Source organism: Pan paniscus, chromosome 17 (assembly GCF_029289425.2).
Source record: "Pan paniscus chromosome 17, NHGRI_mPanPan1-v2.0_pri, whole genome shotgun sequence".
NCBI lineage: Eukaryota > Metazoa > Chordata > Mammalia > Primates > Hominidae > Pan > Pan paniscus.
In genome coordinates this window covers 80252409-80272487 of record NC_073266.2, presented here as the reverse complement: position 1 = coordinate 80272487, position 20079 = coordinate 80252409, and the positions used below count along the sequence as shown (strand labels likewise).

At 38.8% G+C, this 20079-nt stretch overlaps 1 protein-coding gene across 1 annotated transcript in view; it reads right to left on the bottom strand.

The window, feature by feature from the left end:
• Positions 1-20079, bottom strand: part of PHLPP1 (PH domain and leucine rich repeat protein phosphatase 1) — a 253641-nt gene that overhangs the window by 216982 nt on the left and 16580 nt on the right. The gene's annotated exons all lie outside the window — the stretch shown is intronic.

Here is a 20079-nt window from a genome sequence, read left to right as displayed (position 1 = left end):
CCTCCCCCTCCATCCACCCCAAATGACTGTGAGAACTTCCTGCAGTGAGAACACCATGAATAGGGCCTGGCATCCAGACAGGAAAGATAGTGCAGGACTAGGAATGCCCTGAATAAAGCTTCTATGCAGCCACGAAATTAAAGGGATTCAGGAGCGACACAAAGGGCCTGGCTAGTTAATGGATTCAGTCTTTTCTTTTACAGTATAATTAGGCAGCATACAAATGAAAGCCTTTTCCAAGGAGCTGGACTGGACTAACAAGGCCAAATGACTCTCCTCTGCATGCTTGCCATTTTCCCCCTTGAGATGATGGTGTTCTTACTCTTAGAAAAACATTTCAGGAGGAAGTTGAAGTACAAATTCTCTCCTACCTAGAGGTCAAATTCCGAGCCACCTTCAAGTTTTACTCCTTTGGACACTTCCATATACATCACTTGTTTTAGAGACAGTTCGGACAGGGAAAGACTACCCCCTTCCTCCCACAAACATTCTATATGCTTCACATTTATTTTTTAAAATAATAATTATACTAGGAAATGTTTCCAGATCAATTCTGCCAACTAGGCTTATGAATAAGTAGTGGGGAAAACCTCTTACACATCTCAGATGTGCAGTTCTAAGAATCAATTCAAGATTCACTATGAATCACGGACATCTCAGCTGCAGTACTCAAAAAATCAAACGTGGCTAACACTGCTTTTTTGTTGGTGTTGGTTTTTTAAAATGCATCTCTCACTTTGGGACTTTGGGCACCTGAGGAATCAGGGACACCTGAGAAACAGTATTTAAAGTGAACAGACATGTAGACAAATGAACTCCACAAATTTCTCTCTCTTTTCCCACTCTCTATTGTACTTGAATCCTTTCATTTTCTCTTTAATTGTTCCATCCAGGCGTTTCACCCAAAATGGGGTCACCTGTCACCTAAACCTTAATAAAGCAGGGAGTTTTTTGAAATGCAGCAAGAAAAAATACATTAATGAATCACAGAAGAAAGTGGAGAACCCAGTAGCTTGTAAAAAAAAAAACAACTAGGAAATTCACCCTCCCTATGTTAAACTATAGAATACAGTGTTTCCTTCCACAACAGCAACAAGTCTCACAAGTAGCTGGAAATTAGGAAAAAGAAAAGAAGGGCAATAAATGCAAAAGACAAAAAGTCAACAGTCCAATCTGAGACAAGCTGAATCTGAGCAGAGCTTTTGAAAAAAACTATAAAAATATAAGTGCGGGGTTTTGAAGACTGTAAAGGCTTTTTCTTTTTCTCCTACGTAAAAGAGAGTGGCTATATTAGTAATCACAGAGCAACAAGTCTGATAGGAGTCCGCAGGTGCCCTATTGTGTCTGTATAGAGGGATGGAGAGAGAGGGAGAGCAGGAGGGAGAGACAGAGAGAGAGAGAGATTATTACTAGACTTGTCTAGGTGAAAGCCTCATGAGGACATGAACTACTTCTGTATCTCCAATGAACACATAACTGCACGTAATAACAACACCCTTTGCCAAAAGAAAGATGAAAAATGGGTGTTTCAAGCTGATTTGTGTCCCCCTCCCTCATAATTTATATGCTGAAGCCCTAACTCTCAGTACCTCAAAATGTAACTATATCTGGAGACAGGGTCTTTAGAGGGGTGATAAGGTTAAAATGAGGCTGTTAGGGTGGGCCTTAACCCAATCTGACTGGTATTCTTTTTTTGTTTTGTTTTGTTTTTTGTTTTTGCTTTTGTTTTGAGGTGGAGTCTCGCTCTGTCACCCAGGCTGGAGTGCAGTGGCGCCATCTTGGCTCACTGCAATCTCCGCCTCCGGGGTTTAAGAGATTCTCCCGTCTCAGCCTCCTGAGTAGCTAGAACTACAGGCATGTGCCACCATACCCAGCTAATTTTTATATTTTTAGTAAAGACGAGGTTTCACCATGTTGGCCAGGCTAGTCTCGAACTCCTGACCTCAAGTGACCCACCCGCTTCGGCTTCCCAAAGAGGGATTACAGGCATGAGCCACCGCGCCCAACCCTGACTGGTATTCTTATAAGAAGAAATCTGGACACACAAGAGACACCAGAGATGTGCAGGCACAGCTGGAAACACCAAGTGAAGACAAAGGGAGAAGGTGGCCATCTGCATGCCAATAGGCCTCAGGAGAAACCAACCCTGCCAACACCTTCAACTTGGCCTTCTAGCCTCCAGACTGTGGAGAAAACGAATTTCTGTTGTTTAAGCCACCCAGTTTGTGGTATTTTGCTATCACAACCTGAGCAGAATAATACAACGGGAAAGGCAGAAACTGGAAAGAGAGAAACTGAAAGGAAGAAAAGGAAAAAGTTAAATAGCCAGAATGTTAAATGTTATCTCAAAGTCTCTAGAAATACATACTTTCTCCCACATACTTTTCCATATTGTAGTAAATTCTTTTTGCAAGTAGGTATCTTTTTTAAGAGTCTTTTTTCCCCCACTCCCAGGAGGTTTGGAGTTTGGTCATATGGGGCTGCAAAACTTAAATTTAAAAAAAAAAAAAAAAACCTTATATATACATTTATTTAGAATACCAGCAAGCCTTTGGGTAAATCTGAACATGTGCCGACCAAATAATAATAATTATGTAAAATTTCAGGAGTAAAAAAGTAAGAAAGCAAAAACACTAGAGAAAAGTGTAACACCTACAAATGAAGACGAGTTATCAGAGTTGAAGTATTCTAAGGTCTTTGTTTTTGGGGTTTTGTTTTAAAGAAAGGATGCTGAAGAAATGGTGATTATACGCTTTTTATGTGACATTTTGAAGTTAAATATTTAAAGGTAACCACTAAAATAATGTATTATAAAACTTCCAGAAGAATGGACAGTAAAATGAGAACTAAAGAACACACTACCAAGAAAAGAGAAAATTAAAACCTTAAAAGGTGTGTGTGTTGGGGGGAGCCACAAAGTCAAAAGTAAACAAATCCAAATATAAATAGATTGAATCCATAGATTCTCAGATTAAATTTTAAACCTGCTATATGTTGTTTAGAAGAAGGGCAACTATGGCAATATAGTAAGATCATAAAGGAAAAAATATATACCAAGTAAACAGTAACCCAAAAAAAGCTATCATCATATTAATATCAAGCAAAATAGCCACTAAAGCAGAAGTCACTATTAGAAATAAAATGTCACTATATAATGAGAAAAAGATTCCACCAACAAGAAGAATATAACTATTCTGAATTTGGGCGGGGCGTGGTGGCTCACCCCTGTAATCCCAGCACTTTGGTGGCCAAGGCCGGCAGACTGCTTGAGCCCAGGAGTTCCAGACCAGCCTGGGCAATAGGGCAAAAACCCATCTATACAGAAAAACTAAAAAAATTAGCCGAGTGTGGTGGCATACGCCTGTAGTCCCAGCCACTCAGGAGGCTGAGGTGGGAGGATCACTTGAGCCCAGGAGGCTGAGGCTGCAGTGAGCAGTGATTGTGCCACTGCACTCCAGCCCGGATGACAGAGCGATACCCTCATCTCAAAAAAAAAAAAAAAAAAAAAAAAAACCCTATCCTGAATTTGCCTGCTATTTATCAACATAGCCTCAAAATACATTGAATTAAAGGGGGAATTTCGTGAATTCACAATTGTGGAAGAAGGACTTCATGCATATAGTACTGTCAATAGTTGAGTAGTAAAAAAATTAGTAAAACTATAGAAGAGGAATGAAATACTTAACAATCACGATCTAAGGAACACATTAGACCTAACCAACACCCAACAATTAGAATGTACCTTCTTTTCAAGCAGACATGGAACAATTATACCAGATCACAAAGTTAATCTCAACCAATACCAAAGAATCAATATCATCCAGGCACTTTGACAATTATACGATAAAATCTGAAATAGTAAAATCTGAATTTACAAATTCTGATGTATTTGAAAACATCAAAATGACCTTTAAAACAATTCATGAAATAAAAGAAAAAAAATCAGCCAGGTACAGTAGCTCACACCTGTAATCCCAGCACTCTGGAAGGCCAAGGCGAGAGGATCACTTGAGCCCAGGAGTTCAAAACCAGCTTAGGCAACAGAGTGAGACCCCGTCTCTACAAAACATTTTTTAAAAATTAGCCAGGTGTAGTGGCAAACACCTGTCAGTCCACCTACTCAGGAGGCTGAGGTGGGAGAATCGCTTGAGCCCAGGAGTTCAAGGCTGCAGTGACCCAAGACTGTGCACACCAGCCTGAATGACACATGGAGACCCTGTTGAAGAAGGAAGCGAAGGAAGGGGAGGGGAGAGGAGGGAAGGTGGGAGAGGAGGGAAGGTAGGAAAGGTAAGAGGAGGAAAGGGAAAGAAAGACAAAAATCGGCTGGGCGCTGTGGCTCACACCTGTAATTCCAGCATTTTGGAAGGCTGAGAATCGCCTGAACTCAGGAGGTGGAGGTTGCAGTGAGCCAAGATCATTCCACTGCAATCCAACCTGGGCAAAAGAGCGAGACTCTGTTTCCTAAAAAAAAAAAAAAAAAAAGGAAATGAAGAAAGCCTAAAAATTAGTAAGCTAAGCACCTGACCTTAGGAATAAAATGAAAGAGAACTCCTAACAAAACTAATTGATGGAATTAAAAATAAGAGCATAAATTAAGTATGGGAGAGGGGAATGATAGAAATTTCAAGAAAACCTAATGCTGATTCTTTCAAAACACGAATAAAAGTTACAAAGCCATGGTTAGACCAACAGTAAAGAGAAGGAACTAAAAAGGAGACATCTGAAATGTAGTAGACTTAAATAATGCTGAAAAACAGACATGGAATATTTTCTAGAAAAGTATCTCTTCCCAAAACTGAGTCTAGAACAATTAGAAAACCTGAATATAGCTATAACCATTAGATACATTTGAATTTGTAGTTTAAAGGCTACCAGACCCAGAAAGCTTAAGCAAGTTCTACCAAGCGAAAAATAAATCACATTGCTATGCACCAGCAAACTTTTTTTTAGTTTTAATACACCATTTATAATAGAAAAAAAAACCCACATACAATATATAGGAATAAATCTCACAACACATGCGCCAGGTTATGGATCAAAAGTTGTACACAGGTTTACAACTTAAAAAAAAAAATCACATCTGAAGCACAGCAAAATGTTAGATTCAACAAAGCTGGTGGATAGTTACACAGGTGTTCTTTATATTACTCTTGTCTTCAGGCTTGAAATGGCCTATAATACATTTTTTAAAAGAAAAAATACTGCAAAGCTAAAATCATTTGGGCAAAACAAACTAAATTAATTGCTATTTAAGAACATCATTCAAATAGTGTTCATCTTACAATTTTCAAAGGCAACACGCAGAAAAGGAAGAAGAAAAGCAAATTGCCGAAGTCCTGACTAACAGCAGCAGGAACACAAGAAAGTGCTAACATTTGAGGAAAATTCACTATAAAAAATTAGTTTTGGCTGGGCGTGGTGGCTCATGCCTGTAATCCCAGCACTTTGGGAGGCCAAGGAGGGTGGATCACCTGAGGTCGAGAGTTCGAGACCAGCCTGACCAACATGGAGAAACCCTGTCTCTACTAAAAATACAAAATTAGCCGGGTATGGTGGCTCATGCCTATAGTCTCAGCTACTCAGGAGGCTGAGAGGCAGGAGAATCGCTTGAACCCAGGAGGGGGAGGTTGCGGTGAGCCAAGATCACGCCATTGCACTCCAGCCTGGGCAACAAGAGTGAAACTCCGTCTCAAAAAAAAAAAAAAATTAGTTTTTCTTCCATCTTCCTCCACTTATATAACATATATTAGGCATGCATTTGAGTATTCCCCTTGGGAGCCCAGAAAGAAATCCAGTGGTCAGCAATTCAGATCTAACACCTCTGACCCAGTCTCTGACACAGTTCACTATATACTAGTACAGTATTTGGGTTTCAAATCTTTATAGTTTTCCTCCAGATTGTAAAAATTCTTATCATAGATTCATATGTAGAACACTGGCCAACATTTACTACCAGTAACTTTTTTCAATTCAGTCACTAAAAGAGGCAAGAGTAACATTAAGAATTTTAATTTTAATCATGAATTTTTCAAAGATTTGGTTTAGTGATTATAATTTCAATACTGAAATGGTTTAAAAAATGTAAAGTATTTGGTAAATACAGAACGGTGGTACTATTAAAATTACTCCAAAAAACCTCTAATTTCTTGCAACACTATAGCACATCCCCGTCACTCACCACTGCACTATGTGAAGGCACCCACATGCTCTCAATGAGAGTTCTCACCACCCACAAATGCCACTGAAGGACTGCTTAAAATTGAAACACCTCACTTTTAATAGTACCACTTGTTGACAATTTTTAACAGTATAAAATGAGCTAGATTTCTTTTTTTTTTTTTTTAACCTTTAATCAATTTTATTCTTCATATGTGGGTAAGGGTACAGATTCTAGACCATGTCTGTGAAGTCACGGTGATATCACTGTGCTAAAGATCATGGCTGTAGGTTGGCTGAGAATTTAAAATGCAAGAAAAATCAGAAGCAGCACATCATTGCTTCTTATTCTAGGACATACAGAGAGTTTCTTCAGTAAGTACCACTCCAGTTGTCTTCACAATTTAATGCTACAGAAACCTAAATGTTTCTACTTCAGCTACGAAATCATTCAATTGGCAGGCAAAACATTTTTTATCACCTATTTATAAAAACATGAGAAAGGGAGGAAAAATAATAGAATGTATAAACTCATGCTATCATAATTCTAATGTCTAGCTATAAAGGCATATGGTTGTAACAATTGCTATCTGAAATTTTTTATTAGCTGCAGTAGCTGCATTCCATTTTCATTACCATTTTTTAAAGTCTTTTCGCTTGGTCATCTAAAGACGTTTTTCAAATAAAATGAGCTAGATTTCTTAATGCAATGTTAGTTTATTGATTGTTTGGAGTCATTCAAACTACATTTTCATGTAATAACCACTAGGGAATAAGAATTTAGCCTATACTAGAACATGCAACTGGTAACGTGTTTACTTTTCCTGTTCTCTTAATCATGATAAACTAAATATTCTCCTGGAGTCAAAGGGTACAGAACCTGACCCCACCCACACTTTTTATCAAAGGTTGTCAGCAGCAAGTAAAGGTTCAGGCAGGCTTAACATCTACCAAAAAAATTAAAACCTCAACTCTAATTTCAAAGTATGCATTAGTGTAACAAATAAGATTACTAAACCCTAAAATGCAATGGTATTAAAATTATTATTGTTTTTAAATGATATCCAAATGCCAGGTTTTAAAACATTACGAAATTACACCAGCTATACCTCCTAAACTATCTTCAAGTTTGTGGGCTCTATCCATGCTGTACTTCCTTCCTTTGGACATAAACCAAATGGAGGAATTCAAACTCCAAATTCTTAGGGCAAGAAAGGAAAGCCTAGCTAATGTTTAAAAATCTATTATTAAGAAGCCTATCCCTGATTTACATGTGACTAATGTCTGAGCTAAACATGTGCATATCTACACAAATTATTTATAATATTGTACAGTGTTATACTAGTAACATACCATGATTACAATCACTTCCAGTAACACATGCCAGTGGAGGAAGTAGAGGTGCTAACATCACTGAAGTTTCAAACATGGATGTGCATTACATGATCTGTTTATCTTCCTATGCCTTCATTATCAGGTTGATTTACTGGTTCCTTTTCTCCCTTACTCATTCAATAAGAATTGAGCACCTACTATACACCAAGCCTTCTGTTAGGCACTAAAAAACCAATATCCACAGTCCAAGGGAGAGGCACATGAGAACAAATTCATGCAATGCATGGAGTCAGGCTTAAGACAGAGGTATGAAGCACAGCAGGAACTTCAGCTGGCACTCTGACCACTCTCTGAATAAACATCAATTCTTAGACAGTGAAACAGCTCAAATACCAGCTTGGAGAAAACATGCGGCAAAAAATGCATTGAATTTCAGAGACACCACACAAATAAAGGTAATTTCTGTTGCTCTAAGTCAGGGTTCACAAACCCAGCAGGCCTCTGGGACCAGGCAGGAAGCCTGTATGAGGAGTGTGCTCTGCACCAGGTGTGGGCATGCGCCCTCTGAAGGAGCCCCACCACTCACCAGAGGCATTGCCACAGAAGCTGGGGTGCCCAGATACTCTGATTTTTTAAAACAGAATTTAAAAAAAGAAGAAATCTTTATTCTTATGGGAACTTTACAATGTCTAACTCATGGCAATTAACTTTAAAGTATTTCCAATTGTGCCTACCAAACAAAACACACCTGTGAGCCACATGTGTCCCACGGGCACCAGTTTTGGACCTCTGCTCTAAATCCAGCAAAAGAAGATCCAACTTACCTCTCCACATCAAAGTAGTAAACATTAAGCAAAACTCAAAAAAATTAAAAAGCCTATCAACATATATATCCAAAATTTCAATGTAACCACCACAGAGATGCAGTCACAAAAACTCACCCTGTGAGAAACTCTACAGGACAAATAACCTGGTTTTTTCAACAAGTAAATTGCAAGGAAAGAGAGGGAGAAGGGGAGGGTGGAAGAGGAGAGGGAAGAAGAGCTGGAGAGGCGGGAAACCTAAAATTAAAAGAAATTTAAAAGACATAAAAAATGCAATTACTAGGTTTGGACCACATTTGGATCATAATTCAAACCAAAAATGTAAGATTAATGGAAATTTGATCACTGACTAGGTAATTGCTGAAAAATAGGAATTAGTGTTAATTTTTAAGAAAATAACAGTGTCATCGTTTTGACTGAAGTACTTCCAAAGGAGTATTTCTGTATGGAGATACTTAAGTTTAGAGGTATTTATGGATGAAATGATACGAGATCTAGGATTAGTTTCAAAATAACCTAAGCAGAGGAAGGTGATTCGAGATAAAGTAAGACTGGCCATGAGTTGGCAACTGCTGATGCTGGGTAATGATTACGTGAGAGTTCATTACATTATTTTGCCTACTTTTGTAATTGTGTTTAAATTTTCCGTAATAAAAAAAAAATTCTAAAAAAAAAAAAAGCTGTTTTTAAGTTTTTCCTATTCACTATCACTTAATCTACTCAAAAATAGGGAAATGATGCAAAGGATTAAGACAACCAAGAGAGGGAAAAAGAACAGAAAATAATACTTCAATAATAACTATAAAGAAACTAATTAACCTGCCCCTTAATTTAAAAATAATTGACTTTGTAAGTAACCCTGGGACCTCTCTTGTTTATGGATAAAAAGTGTTAAAAAAAAATCCTAAGCAAGTATAATTTCATTTAATGTCTCCCTAACAGGACATACAAATTAGAATGCTGTATTCCAACTCCATTAAAATGGAAATTGGTTTTTAAAGTATCAAGAGAACACACTGAATTAGTGATTTTTAATGTCCTCAATCAAACATCCTTGATGTTCAGCACAGTTTATTATCATTGGGGGTGAGTTACGGGAAGCTGGAATATACAGCAGGGAATTTTATATACTCATTCAATAAGAGGTACTAATTTTTCTTTTCTAAGAAAAGGAAAATGAGTGTGCTGGGATGGGGCAGAAACAGAGTAAAACAGAGCTTCCGATAAAAATTTTAAAAGGCCAGCTGCAGTGGCTCACACCTGTAATCCCAACACTTTGGGAGGCCGAGCCAGGTGGATCACAAGGTCAGGAATTCAAGACCAGCCTGACCAACATGGTGAAACCCCGTCTCTACTGAAAATACAAAAATTAGCCAGGCATGGTGGTGGGCACCTGCAGTCCCAGCTACTCGGGAGGCTGAGGCAGGAGAATCGCTTGAACCCGGGAGGCGGAAGTTGCAGTGAGCCAAGATAGCGCCACTGCACTCCAGCCTGGGCGACAGAGCAAGACTCCACCTCAAAAAAAAAAAATTACATGAAGCCAGTAAAAAGACTATGCCTTTATTCTCAGACCACACCCCTTTGCATTCTGGGAGCATCTTGGGGCCTCAGATAACATAGAGTCAATCAATATAGCTGTATAAGGAACTACACAGCTGTGTAGGTGGCTAAAAGATGAAGAAAGTCATGTACATAGGAAGAACAGAAAAAGTGGTTGTTCTTGTGTGTTCAGATTATAGAAAAGACCGCGTTACTTTTATCTTCCTTTTCTCCCTCCTACTAATAAGATAAAAAGTTAGAAAATGATAGTCATGGCACCTGTCCTTGAAAAAGACAAATCTAAAGAACATTTGATAACTCAATGGAATGGTTTCCCATTATCTTAAAATCAATTCCAAAACACTGTGGCCTCAAAGGCCTTTGTAGCTAGACTTAACAGAGAATTCATATATCTACCTATTTTGCATTGAATTTAAGAGGAGAAAAACTATAATGACCAAAGCATTCGGTCAGGCAGAAGTTAGCCCCAGACCACACACCCATGATATGGCCCCTTACAATTTCCTGATATTCTCAATCACTACACTATATTCACACTGGTCCTCCCTCTAAGTCCTTAAACTTGCCGGGCTTCCTACCTCAGGGCTTTCAAACACACTATTTCCCTATTTGCAATGCTCTTTCACGTACCCTGTAACCCAAGCTACTATTCAATCCTCAGGTCTCAGCTTAAACAAGAATTCACTGCATACTAGATTTCTTCCTCGTGGCACACATAACAATTACAATTAAACAATTATTTATAAAAGTATTTGGTAAGTTTACTCCCTACTTTGAAGTCACAAGGGCAAGGACCTTCTTGTTAAAGAGTGGCACATAAAAGGCACAAAGTTCAAGAAGTATTTGCAAGAAATTGACAGGAAGAACCCTATAGTACTGCCTTACTCTGCTCTGTTTTATGATAATCTGCGTCCTTGTGCAATTGGCTTAAGCTTCTGAAAAGGCAGAGGATCTGGTGACTCATCTTTTCCCCCAGCCTTCAAAGCACCTTATACCTTGGGAAGCAAGCACTCCACATCTGAATTGACTAAGTAGACTCAGGGAAAAAAAGACAGTGTCCCATATGAAAAAAAGTTTCTGTTACCACTAATCAGTGACTTTTGAACACAAACAAACCTTTGTGCCAACAACTGCTAGCCCAATAAATACAAAGTTCCTGAGCAAGTAAAAAACAACCGAACTCTACAGCCATTCCACCAGGGCCTATAAAATCAAGAACGGTCTATTACTTTTTTCCACTCTTACTGCTGTTTAGCAATTCATCATATGAAGAGTGAGCAATTATGGTTCTTTCTCAAGAGTTTCTATCCTAGTTCTCAAACTACCTTTATTAAAAATCTACAAAACACAACTTTGCCACGGGAATATAAAATAGCTAGATGATCTGAAGACATCAGTAAATATTTGAGCAATTATATTCTTTTTTTTTTTCTTCTTTTTGAGACAGAGTCTGACTCTGTTGCCCAGGCTGGAGTGCAGTGGCATGATCTTGGCTCACTGCAACCTCCACCTCCCAGGTTCAAGCAATTCTCCTGCCTCAGCTTCCACAGTAGCTGGGATTACAAAGGTGTGCACCACCACGCCTGGCTAGTTTTTGTATTTTTAGTATGTATGGGGTCTCACCATGTTGGCCAGGCTGGTCTTGAACTCCTGACCTCAGGTGATCCCCTGCCTCAGTCTCCCAAAGTGCTGGGATTACAGGCATGAGCCACCGTGCCCAGCCATAATTATGTTCTTAAGAAAAACTAAAATAATGCTCGTTTTCGTTTCAATAACCATAATTTAAAATCTTGGCATCTAGCCCAGTCCTGAGCACAAAATGAAAATACAATGCTTACTACAATTAACAAGATTTCCATGATAGGTTTAGCATGGTTTCTTAACAGTGTTTATTATTTATTAATTGTCCTCTACACCATCTGGTTTATATCTACCTGAACTTAAAATTTACCATGTCTTTATGTTCACTTTATAAACAGATTTAATCCATGAGTTATTTTGATAATCTAAGAATGGAAAATACATTCTTCAGAATCAGCTCTTACCTATAAGTTATAAGAAAAAAGAAGTCATAAGAAAAAAATCAAATCTATCTCAGAAATATCCATAAATGAGTTTATAAACAGAAAGGAAACAGAATATAATAGAAAGCACAATCCCAGCTTGGTTATTTACTACCCGCAGCTTTCATGAAGGCTTCTGAACATCCTGCCTTTCTGCCTCCCGACCTACCCACCCTCCCTCCCGCCCAAACACATACACACCCCTACAGATTAGGAGCAGGGAACTACAAGCTGTGCTTGCTATCAAAACAAACCTACCCAATGCAAGCATTGCCGAACCTGTAAAACCAAGTTTGGCAATCAGCTCCTCCACCTCTCCTTTGTCCCCGCTTCCCTTCCAGTGCAGTAAGGTGCTTTAGGATGGCCCAAGGAAGGATCAACCCTCCAAAAATTCAGCAGTAGTTGAAATCACTCATGAATTCACAACAGATGGTATACACTATGATTAGTTGGTTGATGAGCTCGATAAAAAGCATATTACAATAAATATTGAGATGTGACTCTTCTTTACCTTCTAATTCACTAAGAAAACTGAGGCCAATTGAGACCCAAAGACTTCCAGAGCTCTTACAAGAATCTCTTTATCCATCCTTCCTAAAAGCCTTATGGAAACAGATGACCCTCTTCCCACCTAGGGTTAACTCCTTCATGGATGCTCCATGCCTGCTTATTTCTTTCTTTCCTTTGTTTAAATTTTTCCCCTCTGTTCATCCATCATCCTTAGCCTCTTTCTCCCTCTCTCCCTTCAGGATAGAAATACTGTTCAAATTTCTGCCTTCAGGGCCTCTTCTCTTCTTCCACTGAGATATAACTTACATCTAATAAAGCACACAAACCATAAGGGTACCAATCAATGAACTGTTGTATATGTACCCACCCAGAAAACTAAAACCCAAATCAATACAAAGAGCAATATCAAGACCAGACGGCTCCTCATGTCCCTTCCCATCCATATCCCGCTGAAAGGTAACCACTACAATACGTCACCAAAAATTAGCTTTGCCAGCTAACTGACCTTCATATAAACATAATCATAGAGGTGTATCTCCTTCATGTCTGAATTATTTCACTCAATATAACTTGCTACTACTTTTTAAATATAGGCATTCTTCGGAGTTGCTTCCTAAGGCCTTTCCTCACTCTAACAATTTCATTCAATCCAAAGGCTTCAAAACTACTATCTGTCTAGCATTTTCATTCAATCCAAAGGCTTCAAAAGTACTACCTAAATAGAGATGATCCTGGAGCTCTTACAGACATACTTGAGTATTCTTCAGGAACCTCAAACTTAACACATCCAAATTCTAACTCATCATCTCTCCCCATACCCTAAAACCAATTCCTGCTCGCATATTCTGCCTGTTGGTTAATGGGATTACAGTCACCCCTAAACTAGAAACCTCCAAGTCATCCAGACATATAAAATGTTGTTGGTCTAGTTCACACCATATCCCTAGTTACCAACATGCAGGACATACAGTAGTCTGCACTTATCTGCAATTTTACTTTCCACAGTTTCAGTTACCCACAGCCAACCACAGTCCAAAAATAGATGAGTACTATACAGTAAGATTGACAGACCATATTCACATAACTTTTATTACAGTATATTGTTATAACTGTTCCATTGTATTAGTATTTATTGTTGTTAATCTCTTACTGTACCTAATTTAGAAATTAAACTTTATCATAGGAATATATGTATAGGAAAAAACATAGTAGAGTCATCCCTTGCTATCCAAGTGGTACTGGTTCCAGGACCACCACCCACCCCAAAAGATACCAAAATCAATGGACACTCAAGTCCCTTATATAAATATTTGTATATAACTTATGCATATCCTCCCACATACTTTAAATTATCTCTAGATTACTTATAATACTTAACACAATGTAAACGCTATGTAAATATCCAATAGTTGTTATACTGCATTTTTTAATTATTTTTTATTGTTGCATTGTTGCATTGTTTTGGGGTTTTGTTGTTTTTGAGACAGGTCTCACTTTGTCGCCCAGGCTGCAGTGCAGTGGCACCATCACAACTCACTGCAGGCTCGGCCTCTCAGGCTCAAGCCATCCTCCCACTTCAGCCTCCTGGGCAGCTGGGACTACAGGCATGTGCCACCACATTTGGCTAATTTAAGAAAAAAAAAATGGTAGAGAAAGGGTCTCACTATGTTACCTAGGCTATTATTTTTTACTGTTTTTTTTTTCCTGAATATTTTCCGTCTGTGGTTGGTTGAATCCATTAATGCAGAACCCATGGATACACATGGCCTATTGTATATCTAATGTTCTACCTATAGGTATAGGTACTACCCCCAGCTTCAGGCATCCGCTAGAGGTCTTGGAACATACCCTTCTCAAATTAAGTGGGAACTGCTGTACTCAAATTAGTTCAGGAGTGAATAAAAAATCCTGAACTGCCCTTCCCCCCTCCACATATAATCATTCATTAAAACCCAACAATTCTACATTGTAAACAATTATCCTATGTTCATGGTTCGTCATCTGCACTGACCTCGTGTAGACCTTCATCTAACTTCTAGGTCCCCTGCCAAAAATGTCCTATCCCATCCACTCCAGCTCCTGGTCTACTCTTCCTAATCCTCAAAAGTATCTCCCACCGACCCTATCACAACTGCAGCAGAGGTGATTACCTCCCTTTTTGGAACGACAAATACCTTGTACAAACCTCACAAGCAGCACATTCCAAGCAGCACTGCATGCTTTCCTTCCCTGCCACTAGGCTGAACTCCCTGAGCCAAGGGCAGCATATCATTCCTTCGTCAGCTCCTAACAGGCTGTTTTAACACACAAAGTCAAAACATGTTTATCAAAGGCCCTACTAAGGCAGTCTTCAAGTTTCTAGTTAGTCCCTCACCAATCTATCCTCCAGCTGGCTGCCCAGTTAATGCCAAAGACTACAAATCTAATCACGTCATTCTCCACTTGACTTGCTTATCGAGTCAAGTCCTTAGCATGTGAGGCCTTTCACCACATGGCCTCAACCTCTCTTTTAGTCTCATCTCCTACCACTTTTCATCTCATCACCTAAAATTTCACCACTCCAAACTACTCACCATTCCCCACCCACATCGAGCCCTGTCATTCATGCTGCAGTACCTGGCATGCCCTTTTCATGCAATGCTAGTCTCTCATTTTCTCAGAGAATCTTTCCCAGGAATCCTTTCCAGAGGATTCTACTTCCAGGGAGCTGGTATGTCAGCCTTTCTGGATTCCCCTGGCACTGTGTAAATGCCTCCAATAAGGCATTTCAAGTTTTATTATTATTATTTATGTAAACGTCACCTCCCATTAGATAGGAAAAACTCAACATTCAAAAGACATACATCCTAAGAGCTTCATAAATGTAATACATATTCTTTTTATACCTCCTCACTTCTGTCTGATAGCCATAGCTAGTGCTAGCATTTATTTTGTATATGGAAAAAAATAAATGGCTCCTAGAAGAAAACCAAGTAAATAAATAATGTCTATATCACTTCCTGAGAGTTACCACACATATGGTAACCAGTAGAAAGTGACAAACCTCCACTGAGATTTGGAAGCTGGGTGGTGAGCCAGGCCCATTTACCAACTAAACAGATGGCTGCAGTCAGCTTAACGTGTATTACCATTTCAAACTCATGCCTCAGCAAAACCAGTCCCTTCAATGTTAAATTGTAAATACCAAGAACAGAGGACACACTTTCATTCATTATGTCGCCAACTCCTAAGTAGTGTCTGGTCCTCAAGGATCACTGAATTAATCAGTGATATCCGCTACACAATCTGTTGCTTCCTACTTTTATGAACTGATCCACAATTCTTCCATCACCCAACTGTAAACTTGTCATCTTGGAGCTTCTGTTGCCAAAAGAGCCAGTTAGCTACTGAGTCCCAGGATAATTTCCACATCAATCTCCTTTACTCCCTCCCACTGCCCTAGCTCAGGCCCTCAGTGTCTCGCCTGAACCACACAGTGGTTTACCTCCTTCAACTTCTACTCTCTCCCACTCCCACCATGCAGATCAAACTCCTGGGGATCTTGTTAAAATGCCGATTATGCAGTAAGTCTGAGGTGGGGCCTGAGATTCTGCATTTCTAACAAGCTCCCAGGAGAGGCTGATGGTGCTGGTCCACAGACCATATTTCAAGGGGCCAAGGCTCAACACAATGCAGTCAACAAGCAGAGGCCAGCTAACCATCAATCAGGAATGGACAAGCAGAGGTTTCTATGCTAGGTAAGAAACTATTAGATGCTCTCTGCCCCCTTCCGGTGCAAAGATTCCAGGCCATCTCTGGGCTATCCATGAGGTTCTCACCCATTTTATACAAGTGAAGCCTGGCAAAGCTATACTCTTTTTTTTTTTTAATTTTTTATGTATTATTATTATTATACTTTAAGTTTTAGGGTACATGTGCACAATGTGCAGGTTAGTTACATATGTACACATGTGCCATTTAACAGACATTACTTCACTTATGGCATTTGTCAGGTTCTGATTTAGTAACTGTCTACAGACAACCCTGGTTTAGTCTATTCCAATATTACATACGTTTCTAAAAGATAAAGAAGATACTGTGCATGGGGTAAGTTTAATTGTGCCTGTGATAGTACCCTAAAGATAAATGAACTGTACTACTTTCTTTTACCCATCATCAGGATTATCTGGAGGTTGATGCTACCTAGGGTAATCTGTCAGTTTCTTAAAACCAAGAGGGTGGTCAACTGGTTTTGTTGTTGTTGTTGTTGTTGTTGTTGTTGTTTTGATGGGGGGCTGGGAAGGGGAAGTATGCATATCTATAAAAGTAGGAAGCAATGACACCTTCCAATTCTAATGGCTACAAGCCAATTCAGGATATAAAATAAGCATTCCAACTATACAAACAAGACAATCCCTACTCTCAGAAATGAACTTCTGTGTGGTATCTTAAGAATGACATCCTCGGCCAGGCAGGGTAGCTTATGTCTATAATCCCAGCACTTTGGGAGGCCAAGACAGGCGGATTACTTGAACTAAGGAGTTTGAGATCAGCCTGGGCAACATGGCAAAACCTCGTCTCTACAAACAATACAAAAATTAAAATTAGCCAGATTACAAAAATACAAAAATTTAAAATGCCAAATTACAGGTGGCATGCACCTGTAGTCCCAGCCACTAGGGAGGCTGAGGTGGGAGGATGCCCTGAGCATAGGAGGCAGAGGCTGCAGTGAGAGGAAATCGCACCACTACACTCCCGTCTAAGCAACAGTACCAGATCCTGCCTCAAAAAAAAGAAAAAAAAAAGAATGACATCCTCTTAAGCAGTTCCAAGATATGTTTGTAGAACTTTTCTCATCACATATTCATTTTGTGAATTAAACACCAAGTCCCTCACATGACTTGGTTACAAAGCAAGGGATCATTGAGCTTCTGCTTCATAATCACAAGGGCCAATAACTATTCTCCTCCTGATTACATTGGTGCTAACATTTCTGTTAACATCCCCCATAAAAATCAGCCTGTCAAGTGTTGATATTGCTCTAATGAGTTAACTGAAGTCTCTGTAAAAATTTTCACATAGGGCAAATAGGTGTTATTTAATAATAGATGGTGGAAAATACCCACTGGCAGGTAATTAACCTGAATGTTGATTGGTTTGAATTAGAAGTATTTTATTTGGATTAGAAGCATGACTTATTTTAGTCAGACAGGCTGAAATAATTTTTTTTGTTACCATGGTGTTTCTCATAATTATAAAACACAAAAAGCAAAAAGCAGCTCATTTTCCAGTGTTGTCATCCACATTACTACAAGACAATATTTCACAGAGCCACTGCCATCTACTCAAGATAAAAATAATTTATAATAGGTCATTAGTAAAGACAACTTGCCATGTGTGTAGTACAGGTTTTACAGCCATGGATAAAAGAGCTAATAAGTTGTTTTATGCTTATATGAATGCTGAAAGATTTTGTTTCTTCCTAGCATAGACGAGAGGTTTTTATAAAAATTCCTTCTTCCATGAAGATCCAGAGAGGAGATACAGAGGTTTTTAAAAAATGACCCCAGGTCATGACCAAATCATCATCTTCCAATTTTTACATGAATGTGGTGTACGTATGACACCAAACTAAAAAAAAGTACCTCCCTTCAGAAGATAAACAGCACTTCCCATCAACCTCATAAATCCATAGAAAAATAAAACCTCACAGGCCTTAAAAAAAAGAAATACAAGAATGTCCCTCAGTGTACTCTAGGCTACTGTCAGGCTTTAGTGCAACCTCCAGCACATGCACATTTGCATTTTTTTGTTTCAAAAAATCAAAACGAATATTTGCTTAACCCAGAATTTAGATCCTCACAAACTATAATACAAATAGAGCCCAAAACGATTCAAGTGATAAAAAGGCCCAGATGCCTGGAAGTATTTGGTAAATGCTAAGGATTCAACTGGAACTATTAATCCTAAACTCGGTCGACTGTATCTGCAACCAATAATTTAGAGTTGCTCCTAAAACAATTCAGGATCCCAGAACTGAAGCAACAGTCTACTCCTAGTCCTTCGAGGGCAACACAGTGGAGTTTGGAGGCTCTCTCTCCCCATTCCTGCTACTACAGTAACCTGCGAATACTATGTCTCCATTAGAACACTTTTCACCTTTTTATTGTTAATGTTGGCTTGTTTCCACAAACATGCCCTCAAAGTGGTAAGTAATTCAAGGGATCCTAGACAATTCACATTAATCATCTTTAATTCAAAGGATCACGATATAGTAAATAATCACAGTAATTACTGATTAAATGAATGAATGTGTATAGGCATACCTCAGAAATACTGCAGGTTCAGTTCCAGACCACTGTTATAGGGCGAATATCACAATAAAGTCACATGAATTTTTTGGTTTCCTAGTGCATATAAAAAGTTATGTTTACACGGTATAGTCTATTAAGTTTGTAACAGCATTACGTATAAAGCACAATGCACACACCTTAATTTAAAAATACTGCTAAAAGGTACTAACAATGATCTGAGCCTTTGGCAAGTCATAATCTTTTTGCTGGTGAAGGGTCTAGCCTCAATGTTGATGGCTGCTGACTGATTCAGGTGGTTGCTGCTGCAGATTGGAGTGGCTGTGGCAATTTCTTGAAATAAGACAATAAAGTCTGCTGCTCAACTAACTATTCCTTTCACAAAAGATTTCTCTTTGATAGCACTTTACTCACAGAACTTTTTTCAAAATTGGAGTCAATTCTCTCAAACCCTGCTGCTCCTTTATCAACTAAGTTTATGTAATATTCTAAATTCTTTGTTGTCATTTCAACAATGTTCACAGCTTCTTCACCAGGAGTAGATTCCTTCTCAAGAAACCACTTTCTTTGCTTGTCCATAAGAGGAAATTCCTCATCCATTCAAGTTTCATCATGAGATTGCAGCAATTCAGTCTCATCTCCAGGCTCCACTTCTAATTGTAGTTCTTTTGCTATTTCCAACACATCTGCAGTTACTTCCTCCATGGAAGTCTTGAACTCCTCATTATCATCCATAAATCAACTTCTTCTAAACCCATGTTAATGGAGGTTCTCCTCCCATGAATCACAAATGTTCTTAATGGCATCCGGAATGGTGAAACCTTGCCAAAAGGTTTTCAATTTATTTTGTCCAGATGTATCAAGGGAATTACTATCTATGGCAGCTATAGCCTTACAAAATGTATTTCTTAAATAATAAGACCAGAAATTCAAAATTACTCCTTGAAACATGGAGTACAGAATGGATGTTGTGTTAGCAGGCATGAAAACATTAATCTCTATGTACATCTCCATCAGAGCTCTTGGATGACCAGGTACATTTTCAGTGGGCAGTAATATTTTGAAAGGAATCTTTTCTTTTTCTGAGCAGTAGGTCTCAAAAATGGGCTTAAAATATTAAGTAAATAATGCTACAAACAGGTGTGCTGTAATCCAGCTTTGTTATTCCACTCATAGAGCACAGACAGAGCAGATTTAGCAGAATTCTCAGGGGCCCTAGGATTTTCAAAATGGTAAATGAGCATCCTCTTCAACTTAAAGTCACCAGCTGCATTAATTCCTAACAAGAGAGTCAGCCTATCCTTTGAAGGAAGCCAGGTACTGACTTCTCCTCTCCAGCTA